This window comes from Amblyomma maculatum, chromosome 1 (assembly GCF_055883805.1).
Source record: "Amblyomma maculatum isolate TAMU_Amacu chromosome 1, ASM5588380v1, whole genome shotgun sequence".
NCBI classification, from domain to species: domain Eukaryota; kingdom Metazoa; phylum Arthropoda; class Arachnida; order Ixodida; family Ixodidae; genus Amblyomma; species Amblyomma maculatum.
The window spans coordinates 72505749-72523448 of NC_139344.1; the positions used below are offsets into that span (position 1 = coordinate 72505749).

The 17700-nt window shown below is 50.9% G+C and overlaps 1 protein-coding gene across 1 annotated transcript in view; it reads left to right on the forward strand.

Annotated features, from left to right (window-relative positions):
* LOC146202786 (uncharacterized) overlaps positions 1-17700 on the forward strand; it is a 53679-nt gene that overhangs the window by 18067 nt on the left and 17912 nt on the right. The gene's annotated exons all lie outside the window — the stretch shown is intronic.

Genomic DNA, 17700 nt, shown 5'->3' on the forward strand with positions numbered 1-17700 from the left:
GGAAGAAGACACTGCGAGAATATCTACACAGTGTCCTCTCTATCACCGCAAATCAGACAAGTTGGTCGCAAGCTGGCCCGTGGAAACGCTGGAGCCTTAATGGGGAGGACTCCCCTGGCAAAGCGGTACAAAAAAGATGCTTTGCTTGCTTCCAAAACCGCTGGGATGTACTGCCAGCTTGACCTAACATTGATAAGATCATACTGATGGAGGTGAGGAGGGAGACTTGGAGTCAGAAGTCTAATCAGTTTCTTAGGGGGAACCGAAACCACATCAATGTCCGCCTCCGCCTTACGCAGACACTCAAGGCTGTAGCTGCCTGAGCATAAAAAGAGGATAGAGAGCCCGACCGTGGCACGCAATGAAAATACGTGGTCTGGGTAAAAAGGCAGAGTCGAGTACTCAGAAAAAACAAAGTCAGGCTTCGAGTTAGAGGCATGCCCGAGTCCAGTGTCACTTGGGTCCACCTGACGTGCAAGGCTGAGGCTACGATGCCCAGGACGAAGATGTCGAGGCCTCTCCTGTCCCTAGGCAGCTTTACCACACGTCTTTTGACCTTGTCCGGAGCTCCACTTCACAAGAAACGAAAAAGGATTCGCTCCAGGCGGAGCTTCATCCGTGCTGCAGCACCGAGAACAGGAGAGACCGTGTGATAGTGGCCCGAGCCGTGAGCGGATACAAGAGCTCGTACTCTCGTACGCTCGATTCAATTTTATCTTGAGCAGAGGACCAATTCCTATCTGAAAGACCTTCCGAATTAAAGTGAAAACCAAGGAGGTAGACTTCAGCCTTCACGGGAAGACCATGAACAGGCTGAGGACTGGATGGTGCAAAACCGAAATAGAGGGTGGCACTCTTCGACCTATTAACCTTAGCCCCACTCGCCTTACAGTACACCTCCATGACATCCAGAACAGAGGAGACAGAAGCCTCGTCCGGGACAATAGTTTAGTCATCTGCATAGGAAAAGATGGGAGCTGGTGGAGAAACTGACGGTAACAGAAAACGAGCTATCCGACTGTCACGAGAGAGTTTTTGTAGGAGGGGCTCAAATGCGAGCACGTCGAGGGCAGGAGATAGAGGGCATCCTTGTCGAACTCCACGGTCCACTTCGAAAGCTTCTGACGTGCGACCTAGCACAGTAACGGCTGAAACTGGCCTGGAATACAGAACTCTGACCATGCGCTGGAAATCAGTCTATACCAGCTTCCTCCAGGACTTGGAACAAGTATGTATGAATGACAACATCAAATGCCTTTTCCTGATCAAAGGAACAAAGAATACCCTGAAGATTTCTGTGTTGAGCCCAAAGGAAAAGGTCCCTGAGGGCAAAGCCATGAAGTTGAGTAGAGCGACCAGGAACACTACAAGCCTGATAGGGACCTATAATATCTGGAAGAAAGAAAGTTAAACGAGAGGACAGGCACTTGGCTATGAGCTTGTAGTCGACGTTCAGGAGCGTGATGGGACGCCAGGCTCGCTGTTCAGTGAGTGCATCTCGATTCATCCTTACAAAGGAGAGTGATCCGTCCTTCCCTTTGAATACCTGAAAGCATCCCCTCACCCAGGAACTTATTTAGAAGGGCGGTGAAAGACTTCCCGAGCTGCCCCCATAACTTGACGTAAAATTCAGTTGTCAGGCCGTCTGAATCTGGGCTACGGTTTCTATGGAACGACTTGAGCACTGCTTCCTCCCGCGGACGTGACCCGACATGCTGAAGTTACATGTGCCGTAATGTATGCGCGTGCTTGTGAGTGCAAACGCTGGCCAAGCCCGGCGATCGAAGGAGAGAGCGTCGCCCTCGCCCGTCAACTGGACGTGGAGAAGATTTCTGTAGCGCCACTGAGATTGACTCATCTGAGCTTGCTCGGACATGAATTCTTTACCCTTTCTCCCTGAACTGACGAGCGTAAAAAGCAACGGCTGATTACACTGCGGGAGACAGACACCAGACACCTGCTGTGTGAAAGTGTCTGTTTTCTCTCCGGGCCTGCTTCTCTGCCCGTTCCTACTTTCTCCGATCACTTCCTTTGTGAGTGCCAGTTCAGCGTAGGAGAGTCGGTAGGGGCGAAATTTCACTGGATCCGGGGATGTCAGCTCAATGTTCATTCCAGCGGCATTCGTGCAGCTGATCTCTGAAACGATGCTTGCGAAGCAGTCTCGATATTCGCAAGCAAGCATCTCTGAAACGATGCCTGCGAAGCAGTCTCGATATTCGCAAGCAAGCTGTTCGAGTTTTTTCGCTCTGCAGGAGTGATATTTGGGCCTGTTTTGATGTTCTCGCTAGGCATCATTAAAAGCTGAACAACACTTTTGTCCAACTCACCCTCTCGCAGTGGCGTATCGTCCGGGTAGCAAATTTCCGCTTGTGCGCTCCGCTCCTTCTCTTTGATGGTCAAGTCATGATTAGAAATGTTCATGATCGGGACGCATGTTTCATTGACCCCATCAGCGCTGAGGATACAACTTGGTATGCAATGCTTTCGACCTTCTTGGCATCCGAGCTGAACGTCAACGAACACATCCAAGCATGGTGCGCTGCCTGTGGCGTGCAGCTTAACGAAACCGGCGTATTGTGGGATACCACCGTTGTTTCCTTCGCCCAAAGGCATACGGGTCGTTCTGGGAGCACTGGGATTTCAATTGACTGAAGCTTGTCGTTGCTATCGTCCACGTTATCGTACTTCGTACTTCTTAAATATCCGCACGGTGCTCTTCCGCCTCACAATTGTGACGTGTGGTTTTTTTAGTCGATATTTATTGCCTCAGGGCATCAGTACGGTATGAGATGAAGGATGAATAAATGGTTAAATGAATGGAAAAAGGTTGGCTGATTTTATGAAGTCCAGAAGTGAGCGATGATGAAGTCCCTGCGTCCAAGTGACGTATGAGGCATGATTGGTTGCTGAAAGGCCAGCTATGCTCAGGTGCCGGATTCGTGTTGGCTTGAGTGCTGGGCAGTCCCACAGCAAGTGGTGGATGTCGGCCTCGATATCTTCGTTTTTACAGATCGGGCATCCTGGGCGAGGATATAAGTGTTGGAAGTATGACCACGTCCTAGTTACAGCTGGTGTAAGGGCAACACCGACCCGGATCCTCCTAAGCGCAAACTCCTCTGCACGGGTTCTGAGACCGCGGGGAAGGGATATCGCACACGGAGGGATAAGTGCACGTGTGCGGCGCCGGAGGTGCTCCTTTCTTGACAAAAGGAGGGTAGCGTCGTCCACTTCGAGGAGCCATGGGATTGATGCGTCTTGGCTGACGAGGCGGGTTGCAAAATCAGTTGCAAAAGCTAGGGGTATGGACTGTGACGCGTCAAGCACAATTAGCGCAGGAACGTCCGCTGTAGCTTGGTCGTTAGGAGAGTTTCAAATTGGGCTAGTTGGGGGTTGTTATTCCTGTGCATTGTTGCGCTTACGTAGGAACTGGGACACAATCGGAGACGACACAGAACAGATGTGCGCAAACTATCAACTGTTGATAGTTTGCGCACATCTGTTCTGTGTCGTCTCCGATTGTGTCCCAGTTCCTACGTAAGCGCAACAATGCACAGGAGTAGCTTGGTCGACCGTGAGAGTGACGCGTGCTTCTCCACACGGTGTCACATGCCCTGACCCGTAACCCCCTATGCTGAACGGCTTTATCAACTTCGAGTAAGCGATTCCGATTCGGTCTGCATCCTCTTTCCGCAGAGTTACGCATTGGCTGCCGAGATCGACATATGATGATATGTCGGAGCCGTTTGCCTTCGCCATCATGAAATATTTTTCGTTCGCCTTTTCAGCGGCTCGAAGATCAAATCCCACGATATTCTGAGCAACGCGCGCTCCTCTCTCTGCTTTTGCTTTGCAGTCTTGTTCTTGATGACCCACTCGTCCATACGCAGTGCATCTTGCCGTCCGCGGCGATGCCGGGCATTTGAGGGACACGTGACCGTACTCGCTGCAGTTGAAGCAGAGTGGTTCTCTCCTTGCATTCCATGGCGGCTTCCTCCTCGCCCCCGGTGAAGCGTCCCTGCGGCCGTGGTAGATCGGCACCGGTTCGCTTTTGTTACTATGGGCGTCGGAGATGGCGGGAAAATGAACATTTGGGAGGCCACCTGATTTGAAAGTTTTGGAAATGATGTTGCCTAACCTTTTTTCGAGGCGCTTCAGGCAGTGAAGAAGGTCCTCTGGTGACTTGTACGTGCGTACGCTCACTGCTCTAATGGCCTCGTCGTCGTAAAGCCCCATGATGAGGTACTCAATGCAGGCTTCATCTATGAGGCCGCAATGGTGAGCTTTGGAGAGCTTTTCATAGTAATAGCACTCGATGGGCTCCCTTCGCTTTTGTCGTTTCTCCTCCACTTCCCTGTGCAGTCGTTGCGATCCCGCTGTCACGGGGAAGGCGCGCTTGATTTCTTCTTTCCATTCCGGCCAGGTTTTGTTGTCGAAGGGGAGGGAGTCGTACCATGTTTTTGCAGGCCGTTCCGACCTCGAGAGTGCATTTCCAGATGTCATCAGGTCGGACCAATGGTAGACTTCTGCCAAGTCGTCCACGCGTCGTATCCACGCATCTGCCGCCGGAGAGCTCGAAGACACTGGATCAAACGAAGGCACCAACCGAGCAGTCTCGGCCGCGCCGATGATGGCTGCAACCGCTGCTTGCTGCGTTGAAGCAAGGCAATTCAATTGATAGTTTCTCTCACTGCTGCCTGAATGCTGGCTTTCAGGATTCCTGCCACGTTGTTCGTTGACTGGGGTGTCTGAGGCAAGTTGCCGCTGGTTACCGTGTCGTAGAGTGCGCTTTGACCTAAGGCGTCGTTCCCGCCATCGCTGCCCGGTCGTCCGCCATCTTCATTCGTCAAATCCGTTGAAGATGCTTCGTTGCGGGTGACTGACATGGTGGGGCTGGACGGTTGCTTCGTTCGGGCGTACGTTGCCTATCCCTCTTCTGAATTGTTAGGATTCAACAAATGAAACTGGGTTTATTAAACTTATAATTACAAAATTAGGTCAGCATGGCCACAGCATTCTTGTCTCGCTCGTGTTCAACACCCCGTTTCCCTTTCTGGCGCGACGGCGCCACTGACGCCGCGCGCAGGCGCACGTCCTCCTCTCTCGTACTCCTCACAGTCTCTCTCTCCATCGTTCTCTGCACCTGCAGACGGCTCGGGTATGGTGGCTAGCTCGGGTGGCTTGGCCGGCTTGGGTTGCACATCGCTGCCTCGCTTGCAGCGTTCCCTTCGCCTGGCTCGCAGACTGGCCCTGCAGGGCGTCGTTCTTTGTCAAGAGTTGGCGTTCACACACCCGTTAATAATTATACGCTATTAACGATGCGCCACCATTAGTGCGCACACTCCCAGATAGATAGATATATGGATTTATTGAAAGGAAAAGCAGAGAGGTTGGCCGGAATAATTCAACACCATTATACCCCAGTTGAGCGTGCAAGTTAAAGTGCACTTACGCGGAGTGCACTTCGCAGCTCGAAAGAGACTTTACGCTATGCTGTGCTAAATGGAAAAGCAGAGTGCACTTGCATAAGCACTCGTTGGTACAAAAGTGGCAACTGAAAAACATATTTTAAAAAAGAAATTGGAACCTCCAAGAACGAAGTTCAGAGATCTGCGTTTTAAAGTAGTAAAACACTCGAAAAATTATTAAAATCTGGCACTAGGCCATGATTCGGAGACACCCTATCAACAAACACCATGAACAATAACAACCGCCTCCTAACTGAAAATGGTGTAGCTTCAGTGGCGCACCATGCTTAATGTGGAAGTTGCATACGCGGTTATATCATGTTTTTGTTATGTGATATTTTGGGCGTCGCTATTATAAAATAATTCCTCAAATGAAAATATGTACAAAACACATAAAGTCAACTTGTATACGTATCCTATTACATAATACATTTGTGACGAAGAAATTTCTGCCGGCGAGGCTACGCACTCGGCCCTCAAAGTCTGTTTTGCGAACGCAATTCGACCTGAATGCACACTTTGGCAAGTGCACTTATGTTACACCGTTTAGCAGTGGTAGAGTGCACTTTTCGTAAGTGACACTCGCCGTAAGGGCACTTTATTTTGCGTGCTTGAGAGGGAAATTAGAGTGAGGGGGGTAGCTGTTGCATTCTCAGAGATGCCTCGACTTACGTGGCAAGTTCAGCCGGAAGTAAACTACCTGTAGTGACAGAAGGAGGGGGGATGGCCGTTTGGTGCCAATCTTTCGCAGGTTAACGCCAGAGCAAAGGCCGGAGTCAGAGTTAACGAACAAAAGAAGCTTTGTACACAGCAAGATATGATACACAGGAATTCACACTTACACCTACGACACACAGTACGAGAGGTTCACACAGAGGCAGTGCAAAACAAGCAACTAATGAAAGCACAGGGGCTTTACAACAGTCAACAATACCCGAGAGAGTCAAACAAATATACAAAAACCAATTTTTTCAGCAAACACTGTCGCAGACCGACATCTGCAGTCACGATGTTGCCGTCTTGTAGACGAGCGCCGCTCCCTCGAAAATCTCATAGGCTTGCCAAACAGCGGGTTGACCCCGGGATCCGAGCAGCCCTCACTGGCTGTGTGGCTCAAGCGACGCGACCTCAATAATTAGGGCGGGCCACGTCTGTCTGTCACTACGTGCCAAGGCAGGCGCGTACATGCACACATACGCTTACACAATACACACACATACACTTACACATCAGACAGTCATGAAACACTGTCAAGAGACACTGCTCATGCGTCGGCTACTCATGCATGTTACCTAAAGGAGGAAAAATAAAAAAAAAAACCTGTGGTAGGTTGGCAGCAGATAAGGTCACCTCACCTCGTTTCTACTGCGCGTTCCATATCTTTTGGACGCGTTTTTTTCTGGACCTGCTCTTGCCTAAATGGCAAAGAAACGTAAGCAGTTAGAAACGGCCGTTCTGTGTATTTCGCAGGTGGCTTCGTGTTTCGTGAGGCTGGGAACACCGACATCGCTCTCAGTGATTCCCAGCAGCTCCCTAGTGTCGTTTTTAAACTTTTCTCCCCCACGAGCGCCGGGGCAATTTTGTGGCTTTCGTTCCTGCTTCTTTTAGCTGAAGCGCCTGCGCTCCGTTCCATTACATCTGTTTTCTAAAGAACACATTCCCAGTGGAGGAGAAAGTTGGTGGTCACTCGTGCCTTTCGTGTTGCCGCATGCTTTTTCTTACTACAGAAACTACGCCTTTCGTAGAAGGTTTGCCCTCACCCCTCACCCTCGCCTCACAGCCTCTGTCTTCCCTCACCCTCGTCCTCACGAATTTTTCCACGCCGATCCTCCCTCCCCCTTACCTCACTGAGTCAAATCCTCACGAGGTGAGGGTGAGGACGCCCTCATGAGGGTTCATCCTCGTGATGATGCCCATGTCTGGTCCCAATCGCTGGGCTTTTCTGCGCACATCGCTTCAACATCATCTTGAGGGTCCCTTTGAATCTTTCAACTACTCCGTTAGCCATAGGATGATACGGAGTTGTGTGCAGTTGGCTTAGCCTTTTAGGCGCCTTCCCGAGAGGGTCACATGGTACGCGATCCCCTCTGGATGTTACCATATGAAGCGACATATCGCATCACTTCCGCACAGATACTAGGCCAAAAGAGCTCCTTCAATATTCATTTCGTTTTTTTTTTTCACATCCGATGCGACCGGCCGTTATGACGCCCTGTGCCGTCCACAGGGCTGTGTTGCGGTATTTCTCTGGTAGTACCAGCTGTCGCAATTGCCTCCCTGTCGCTTCGGTATAAAAGCGATACCAGGTCCCCTTGCCCTTACGAAACTCGATGCTACCTTTCCTGTCTCGAAAATTAGATGTTCTGCCCAGTTGCATGAGGCACGTTTCGTTTCGTTCCTGTTCTTCACAACTTCGGTCTTCAGCCGCTTCTTTAGGAACATCGGGAGTGTTCAGTAAGGAAAGGTGCCTTCCCTGAACTTTGGCTTAAGCTCGTGTCACGGCGGCGGCGCTATCTTCTCCAGTCCCTTTCTTCTGCCTGATTTCCGTCGTCGCTGACGGTTCCATTTCAGAGATGAGAAAGTCTTCTGGGTCTTTCGTCACCCCTTACTCCTGCAATGTTCCCCAAAATAAAGTCGTGCAGGGGACGTTCCGCACATAGTGCTGTTACCTCCATACTATTGTAGGGCATCTGTACCTTCACTGAGGCTTCGGGCAGAGCCCTAATCATCCCATCGGCGATATACAGACCTTTTCTTCCCAGTAAGTTCAAAAGTTCCCTTTTTATCTTTGCCGTGTCGCAGCCAGTATCTCGCAACACCGTGGTGGATCTTCCTGCTACTTTCCCTGTGACAACAGGTGTCGTCTGAGATAGAATATCAGCCCGTGGTCCCATAAGTGGTACTTTCTTGTCACTCTATAGTTCCACAAAGCCGTCAGCATCCCCTTCTTCCAGGTGGTACTCTGATGGAGCGTTTGCGCATGCTGCCTAGGAAGTGGAATTGCCCATGTCCGGACATATGTGGCTATTTGAATGCCCTTTCATTGACATGTTAAACACACCATTGGGTTATTATTTACGAACTAACCCCGGCAGTTAGATGCGTAATGTCCCATTTCGTTGTACAGGAAGCACTTCGGTGGTGGCTTTGAGCTAGTTCGGGCATTACGCAAGACAGATTTCTCAGGGTTGTCAGCATTTATATTTTTATTTTGGTCAAATTTGCTCCTCCCTGGGCCAGAAATTGGTCCGCAGGTGTCATCATTTCTTCCGGGGTATTAGCTTTTCTTTCCAGTACAACGACAGACCAGGGTGACAGCTGCTCAAGAATTGTTCCTTCTTCATTAGCTCATGAAACGCGCCATACACTGCTTTTATTTTTGATAGTTTGGTCCAGCGGTCTAAGTGGTGACTCAACAGCGCCACATACTGCGTTGTGGTTTCGCCATTGATGGGCTTTTCAGTCCTGAACCTCTCACGGAGCCCGTGAGTAGTGAATCGAAATCATTTAAGCAAGACAACTGTTACCTTACCATAGCCGCCTGAATCTTCAGGAGAAAGTCTTGCGAACATGCTTACTGCTTCGATGCTAAAGCATGTGCTCAAGATGGTAGCACATTCACCATCTGTCCAATTTGTGCTTGTGGCGATCCTTTCGAAGCGCATGAGGTGATCCATTCGAAGCGTCGAGATCGTCTCAATTCTCCGCTCATATTTCGGAAGCAATTTACTTGTGTCTATCCGCAAGGCGCTATATCCCTCACTGGGGCTATGCACTTCAGCTGAACTGTTGCTGTTCCCTGAACTTTGGAGATGAAATTTCAGAGTAACCAATTCCTTTTCCCGTTAAAATTCCGCTTTGTGCTCTTTTGTCACTCTCTCTTCCTCGGCTTCCTTTCGAGTCCTCTCCCGTTCCTTTTTCTCTCTCTCTCTCCTTTTCCTTTTTTTCTCTCTGGATAACCCATTTTCGCAGTTCTACATCAGGCAACCCCAGCTGGGTGCCAGCTTCAATCAACTATTTAAGATTCATATCTGAAGCCCGAACTGCTCAGGTGTACAGCCTAAAGTCTGCTTAGCGAACCTCGCCCAACCGCTTCCGCGTAGCACCACTACTCGCTATCGCTCGGTTGCTACTCTGTTTACGATCTTTTCATAGATCCTTCCGACTCGTTCTTCGTTCTCTGAGCTTGAATGCACCAAACGCCCTGTAGCGGACGCCAGAATAATTGTCACCTGTTAATAATTATAAGTTATCATTAACGATATGCCACCGTTGGTGCGCACACTCCCAGACACCATTAGAGCGAGGGGGGGAGTAGCTGTTCATGTCTCAGAGATGCCCTTGTCTTGCGTGGCAAGCACAGCCGGAAGTCAACTACCTGTAGTGACAGAAGTGGGGCGGCCGTTTGGTGCCCAGATTTCGCCGGTTCAAGCCAGAGTAAGGGTTGGAGCAAGAATTAACGAACAAAACAAACTTTATACACAGCAAGAAACAGTACAGAGGAATTCACACTAACTCTTAAAACACAGTTCGAGATGTTCACAAAAAGGCAGTGCAAAGCAAGCAACTAAAGAGAGCACAGGGGCTTTACAACACTGAACAATACATGAGAGTCAAACACCAAACTGTTCACAGGGCACTGTCGCAGACCGATGCCGATGTGGCTGTCCTGTAGAAGAGCGCCGCTCCCTGACTGATATCGCAGTCTTGCCAAACAGCGGGTTGTCTCGGGGAGCCAAGCAGTAGCACTGGAACGCACGCTGCAACACTCGCTCTCACTGGCTGGCTGGCTGGCTCGAGCATGAAGGAAACTAGGAGGGAGCATGACGTCACGCTGCCAACCTTCGCAAGCCCAGTGCCGATGAAGACGCTCCCTCCCCCGTTTTTTTCGCTCTCCTAGTTAGACCCCATGTTTTGATGTCGGTGCGTTTTAGTGCGCGCCTTTGCCATGACGCGGGCGCGTGGCTGTGTGTATGGAGGAAGAAAAAGACTAAGAGGGAGCGCCGCGGCGGAAAAGTGAAGCCTAGTCATAAAAAATATAATGAAAAGCATCATGGGAAATTAGCCGTCACGTGATACGGTAAGAGGTAGCCGGTAGCTGGTTTCGGTAGTGGTTTCGCACGCTTCGCTTTGAAGGAATGCCTTAGCGTGGCCTTCGCTACGCGACGCCTGCGCTAGAAACCTAAGGCGCGCGCTGCGAGCAGGCGGTGGATGGAACTTTTGACTTTTAGACGGGCCGATCCCGTAGGGGCTGCCGCTGCCACACAATGCGCCCGTGTATTTAGCGTGTATGGCTCGGTCCCCTCAGCTGCTCCATACGAAATACTTGCGGGGCTCGGCGCACAAAGACGAAGCACGAGAACAAGAAGGACGAGAGGACGAACTGTTCGTCCTGTCGTCCTTTGTGTTCTTGTGCTCCGTCTTTGTGTGCCGAGTCCCGCAAGCGTGAAATTAAACCAACTAGCCCAACAACAAGTATTGCCATATGAAATGCTGCGTGCCAGGATGCTAGAACTACACGGATATATCTCTCGGGGCTGTCGCTCCAACGATGAGTATCCCTTTATGCGCACTCCTCGAGAAACGAAACATTTGTTTGTCAGGGTATGTGCATGTATTGTTCAAGACGAAACTCGTTTTTTCATTTAGGAAATTCACACCTCAAATACACATTGTTATGCTGAAGCCAGTCCCCCAGGCATGCTAAGTTAGGTCGAATTCGTAGTCTCCCTAAAGAAACCGAAGATGAAAAGGCCACCTGCAGTTCTCACCAGTGTGCCTATGAACACGGAGTACAACACAACATTTTTAAACAATGTAAATTATGTGTTACGACGAGACGCACAACTTTCGGTAGTCCACTCTGGTAGGCTTTTCATTGGGCCATCCAAAGTCACTAAAAAATACCATGTACCCGACTGCTTATGAGTCTGGCAGCTATGTTGGCTAAATTCCCAAGAATCACTGCGCGCAAGAGAGAGAAGGGAGTGGCGTCGGAGGAGGTTGGCTTGCGGAGGTTGCGCGCGCTCCCTAGTTTTTTTCTTCCTCCATGACTGTGCTGCGCGCACGGCGGACCCCGAGCTACCCGCGCGGCACCGATTCGCGCATGCGCGCGGTAGTAGATATCACCGCACGCTATCACGTTGTCTAATACGTAGGGGCCACGGAGGAAGGAAAAAACTGAGAGGCCGTGACGTCACTTTTCGCGACGCCGGCCTGCGACCGGAAAATGCTGTGGCGCCACCTACACATGGGGCAGCTTTTCCCTTTGCAGTCCCTGTGTCCCCTTCCCCGTCTGAGCGCTTCTCCGCGCCTTCAGACGACGCGCCGACGCCGACAGCCATGCTGTCCCATAGCAATGTTGACGCTGTTGCGATTTGCCCCATATCTAGGCTAAACAAAAGCACGTGACTTCGGCACGTTTTTTGCAATGCATCTGGGGTACATGGGGCCTCTCCTCAGTTTTTTCCTTCCTCCATGGTAGGGGCCGACTCGCTGCCTTTTATTTTTTATGACTAGGCTTCACGGATATTGCCGCGCGCCCCCTCCTAGTTTTTCCTTCCTCCATGGGCTCGAGCGACGCGGCCTGGATAAATGGGGGCGCGCTGCGTCTGTCTGTCACTACGCGCCAAGGCAGGCGCGCACACGGAACTCTGCAAGCAACCTCTCCCCCTCCCGTGGAGACGCGCGTCGTCATTGGTTAGCTTCCGCAGAACATTTCAAGGTTATCTGGTTGCTTCTATGGCCGCGTGAGCCATCGTCTCCTCCGAGTGGAGGAGGGGGAGGCGCCGATGCGCGCAAGGCGGCGGGCTCTTCTCGCGCGGAAAAGGAGACGTTTCTACAACATTCTCGAACTCTCCATGCGACGCTACGCATGAGCTTCTTTCACGCCGCGCTGATTCAGTAGAATGTGCGTCGATTTCGTGACAACAGGCCCCATACTAGCGATGGGCCGGAAAGCCTGGTTCACACTGCGGAAACATTGGGTCGACTCTGTCTGGCGACAGCGCGTTCGCATGATGTCAGCTACCCTGTCACACTGCTTGAACACGAACTGTCCGGAAGTACGTCTTTGTCGCCCGGGCACACAGAACGGAGGAATCTTTGGCGAACTCCCTTGTCACACCGAAAAAATAACTTCGGTGACGCTCCTCTGCTGCCTTTAGCGTAGCCGCGGGTGACTCTGGTGTCCGGCCATGTCCGGCGCACAAAAGAGGAGGGGAGCCACGGCGACCCCATCGCATCTGGTACCAATTACGGCACCCCGCTCTACTGCTTGCAAGACGAGGTACCGCGGCAGGCAACAAAGCTATGAAGGGGAGCGTTTTTTTTTCAAGTACTGTTTGCGAGAACGAAAACCATTAAAAAACGATCAATCATGATTATGTGCATGCTGGGGTGATGTGTTGTCGCTGGGATTTTCGCTCGGCCAGCGAACGAGCCAAACACTGCTAACGGGTGCTGTTTGCATTTAGTTTTCGGTGCCCAAGTCTATCACACCGATGTAACACCCCGGTTACCTGTCTTGTTTCACAGCTGCTTGTGCAGTGTGACAAGCTGTTTGGAAACAAGTGCCTCGGGAAACAAGTCTCCGGCTTGACGGGCGGATCTGTTTTGTCCATGCCGTTGTTGTGTTCCCGCAGTGTGAACCGGGCTTAACAGCATATGGTCGGCGAACACATCTAAGATGGAAATTTGCGTACTAACACAGAAGCATTTCTTTATCTTATTCCACCCGCACGTTTTGAACCGCCTAATAGCGAGGGGCACTACCCATCCTTCCCGTCCAGGAGCTCCCTCCACTTTAAATTTTCTTCATTTTAAAGCTGTAATCGCTTCACATCAGGTCGGGGAGAAACCCACCCCTTTCGACCTGGATGTTGCGAAAACTAGCCTCCTTTGGGCACCTGAACTGGTTGCCCGAGGGCCCCTCGGGGGTGGGGATACGTAGAGGGGGGGATTTTTGTCGGCTGGCACAAAACTTCCCCCGGGAGGAGAGGTGTCCACGGCCTTTTCTACGCTCTCCTGGCAACTTCGCGGGTCGCGCGCTGCAAGAAGTGCGTGATTGTTGTTGGTATTTGGTGGTTGCTGGAGGGAGGAGAGTTAACGTTACCAGGCCGAAGGTGCGACCAGCACAGGGTCCACTCTGGCTACCTATTTTTATTTCGCTCGCCATGAAACAAGAAGAACAGCCAGATAGAAAATGCTACAGGTCACACTGTAACGGCTATCTGCCTGTGCCGGTCATGGCTGCGCGACAAGTTGGGAACCAGCGACTTCTAATCAACGTTCTAAATGCATTCCCTTTTTGTCCGAAAACCTGCGGCGAGAAGGGTCGACGAATGACGCGCTGGAATGCAAGGGCGACATTATAACGACGGCTGCACAAGCGCACAGGCGCACAGAAAGGGCCCGAGATGACCAGGGTGACAAGGAAACCCGACGATGGGCAGGTGCGAGAGACGCTTGTGGAGGCCGAGAAGAAGCAGAAAGAATAATCCACCCAAAAATGTTTCGTCTTTTGTCAAAGCATTCAATCCTCGTCGAATGCCATTTTGGCTTTAGACAAAAAGATCAGATGAAACAACACTAATTCGACAAATAAAGTTCTAACAAATACATTCTATGACAAACAGATGTCGCTAATTTACAAATTTTTCGAAAGCATTTCAATTGTTCAACAATAGCCTTTTTAACGCAGATACTTGGCTGCTTTGACGTCAGAGGCATTAGGCTATCATTACGCTCATACTTGATGCATCGCTAAGCATGGGCCAGGACTGTAGCCTGACAGTGAAGAAACACTTATATATCTGACATGCCCTATGGATGCATTTTATGCTCTCTCCTGATCTCACTGCGTTCATAGCAAAAGACGCAGTAAAAAATGAAACGCTACATCAGGATCAGTTTTTGGAATGCTTGAGAAAGTTGACGGAAAATAAATTTCCAAAGGTTAATAAAATGAAAACGAGAGCTGTACTATCCTCACTCAAAATATTTATAGCTATTTGCAATTAACACCAGATTTTGGGAAACAACGGGATAGACATATATCCAGCAGGGCGTCATTATCTCTGAAAGTGTGACTAGTTTTATGCTCGTTCGTTGCCAATCTTCAGAGGGGCTGAAGCCTTTCCAAACGTAGTCATTTGGCAGTGAAGAAGCCGTAGACGATGATCAGATGATGATCAAGAGGAGAATTATATTTACACAAAAAAAAATTGTATCATGGGCAAACTGTAAGTTACAGCTACAAGAATCACACAGACAACAAAGACTCTCACACAGAGAAGTCACTCTACAAACCCTTACTTCCCTACCGAGCGTTTCGGTTAAAGGCCTAGGGCTGTAGATAAGTGCTAAGCACGGAGCCTCAATCTCGACTGCTCAACTTGGTCCGAGGACCGCTTTTTGATAACAAACATCAACAAAGACCTGAGGGTGGTCACCTTAGGTGATCCGCCCCGAAAATGAAGCAGCCAATCAACTTATTGAAATGCATGTCACAACCCCTGTGGGTTGGGAATAATAATGGATGCAGGTCCTTAATTACATCAAATAAAAATACAACATTCAAAACACACTCTCCACTCGCTGGTCCCCAAACCCTCTCACAAGGCGCTGTCTTCCCTTCCCCTCCCCGGCGTGTTTGCGACGCGACCTTGCAGCTTGCACCCTTCGGGAGGAACGCCGCGGGCGGTCTGGGGACATGGTCACCCAGCCATCCCGTTTGAGGAAGGGGGGCGGCATTGTCTCAGAGAAGTATACCGTCGCCGTTGCTCGCACCGGATTAGTCACTGCGGGGAGGGAGGGGGGGGCAAGGTGTCGGACTCACTTTGGGGCAGGGCAAACGGCTTCGTTATCGGGGTCTCCCTGCACCCGATGTTTGGCGCCGCAGCGGGGGATCGCTGGGCGAGCCGGTCGTAAAGTGTTTCGCAGAAGCGCTCCGCTTTTGTTCCCGGCCGGTATGGGGGCGTCTGCCGTCGTTTCCTCGCGACGACTGGGGAGACGGGGGGGGGACGAGGGGGGGGGACGAAGGGACAAAACAAAGCAAGCTTTCTGCGCGCCCGGCATGGCGCGGCTAGAGCCCGAGTAGAGCGGAGAAAATGAGAAAAAAAAGCCATCGACACGGGGGTTCGACCATCAGCTCGACTCCACGCGCGAGTCGCTTTTCATTGCGGCCTTAAAGGGCCACTCTCCAGGGAAGACCCTTTTAAGCAAAGAAGCCCAGTGTTTCGATCAGATACCGGAGATAGTCTGTGCAAAATGCTACAGTGACACGCGCGCCGCAAAGCATGAAAAATACAATTCAAAGCTCTCTCATGCTCTCCTTTGGGAAGCCAGCTTCTCCGTTTCCTGCGTTGGCCCGACGGGCCACAGTAATGACGTACTTACCGCGAACTACGTACATTGGTCCATCTCGCTGACTGACGGGAGAAAGATGGGTGTCTACCGCTCGCTGCGCGCTTTTCCCTCGCCACGGCCAGACTGAATCCAGCGGCGCGCGCTCCCTCGGTCGTTTTTTTTTCGCGCTCGCAGAGTGCCACGCCTCACCTCCCGCCAAACGCGGAGGAGGAAGGGGAATTTGTCTTGCGGTGGCTAGACGACCTCGGGCAGGAGAGTGAAAAACGTTTGCGAGGGAATGGTAGGAGAGAAGCATGACAGAATCGGGTGATTGCGGTGGCTGTAACTGCGTTATTAGTTACTCTTTTCAAAAACACTTTGCGGCCTTGCGTTCTAGGGGCGAATTTTCACAGTCACCGGGGAAGAAAATATTTTCGACCGAAGGGTGGACAGTGGGCCTTAAAACGTCCCTCCTAAGAGTGTAAATGAGCTTGAAATCCGGTCGTTAGCACACAAAAAAATAGGCCGCCACAATCCTCTTTCAGGTGACCATTTCGCCAGGTTACAGCGCACCTAAATCCGTTCCTACTGAGGAAAACCGTACACTCGAAGTCGGTAAATAAAACTAATACAAAACAACGGCACTGAGAATACGAAATTTCCTCATGACAGCATGCAAAATTTCGCATTGCGCACAGCAGTGTGCCGTAAAATTTGCCACACATGAGACATGTAAATGAATAAAACCGAAATTGACCAAATTGCACAAGAGCACGTGTAGGCTACGCAGAGTTTGCTATAGCCCGTGTGTCAGCACAAAAGCACCCATCCGCGGCGCACAGTTGTAGCACGCGTCACCATTCACATCACAAAACTCAGCGGGGGGCGGGAACATTCACGCCACTGAGGGGCCATTGCTCAATAATCTCGTTGCTCTTTTCCCCACCCGGAGTTGGGGATGCGAGACAGTGCGTCTGCTTTACTATGGCAGGCGCCTTTACGATGTGTGACTACCACATTGTAGCGCTGTAATTCCAGCGCCCATCTTGCCAGCTTTGCCCTATGAGTCGTGCTCGTCGTCAGATAGGACGGAGGATTGGTCAGAAACCACGTTAACCTAAGCTCCAAACACCCTGTGATCAACCTTTTTAAGCGACCAGATGATGGCAAAAGCCTCACGCTCGATTGTTGACCAGCGGGTCTGAGTTGGCGTGAACCGGTGCCTGGCAAAGGCGATCGGTTCCTCTCTACCAGAACCTCCAATTTGCGCCAAACAAGCGCCGGCCGCAACATCGGACGCATCCGTGAAGAGCCAATATGGCTTGCTTGGCAGGAGTGTTTAACGCTGTTGCTTCGCAAAGCGAAGTCTTAATTTTCTCGAAAGCTCGCTGCGCTTCCGGTGTCCAAGGGATCGCTTCGTTAACGACGTGAGTGGTGCAGCGACTTCAGCGTAGGTCTGTACATACTCGCGGTAGTGTTCACATAGCCCCAGTATGCTCCGCAGCTGCTTTTTCGGATTAGGTGGCACGAGGTTCAGAATAGCAGCTAGCTTTTCGGGATCCGGCGCGTGAGTACCACCACCCACTACATGACCCAAGTACTTTATCTGTGCCTGTGCTACTTGGCATTTCTCGGGGCTGACCTTAAGCTTAACCTTGCGGAGTAAGCCAAACACAATCTTTAAATGCCTCAGGTGTTTCTGCCAAGAGCCCGATAAAATAGCAATGTGGTCAAGGTATGCCTCAGCATAGGCCTGATGCCTCGATAGCAGCGTATTCATCATTCGCTGGAAGGTTGCGGCAGCGTTTTTCAAACCAAATGGCTTAACGCGCCAAGCATACTGCCCTTCGTGGGTTACAAAGGCCGCCAAGTGTTGGCTTCTGGCGGC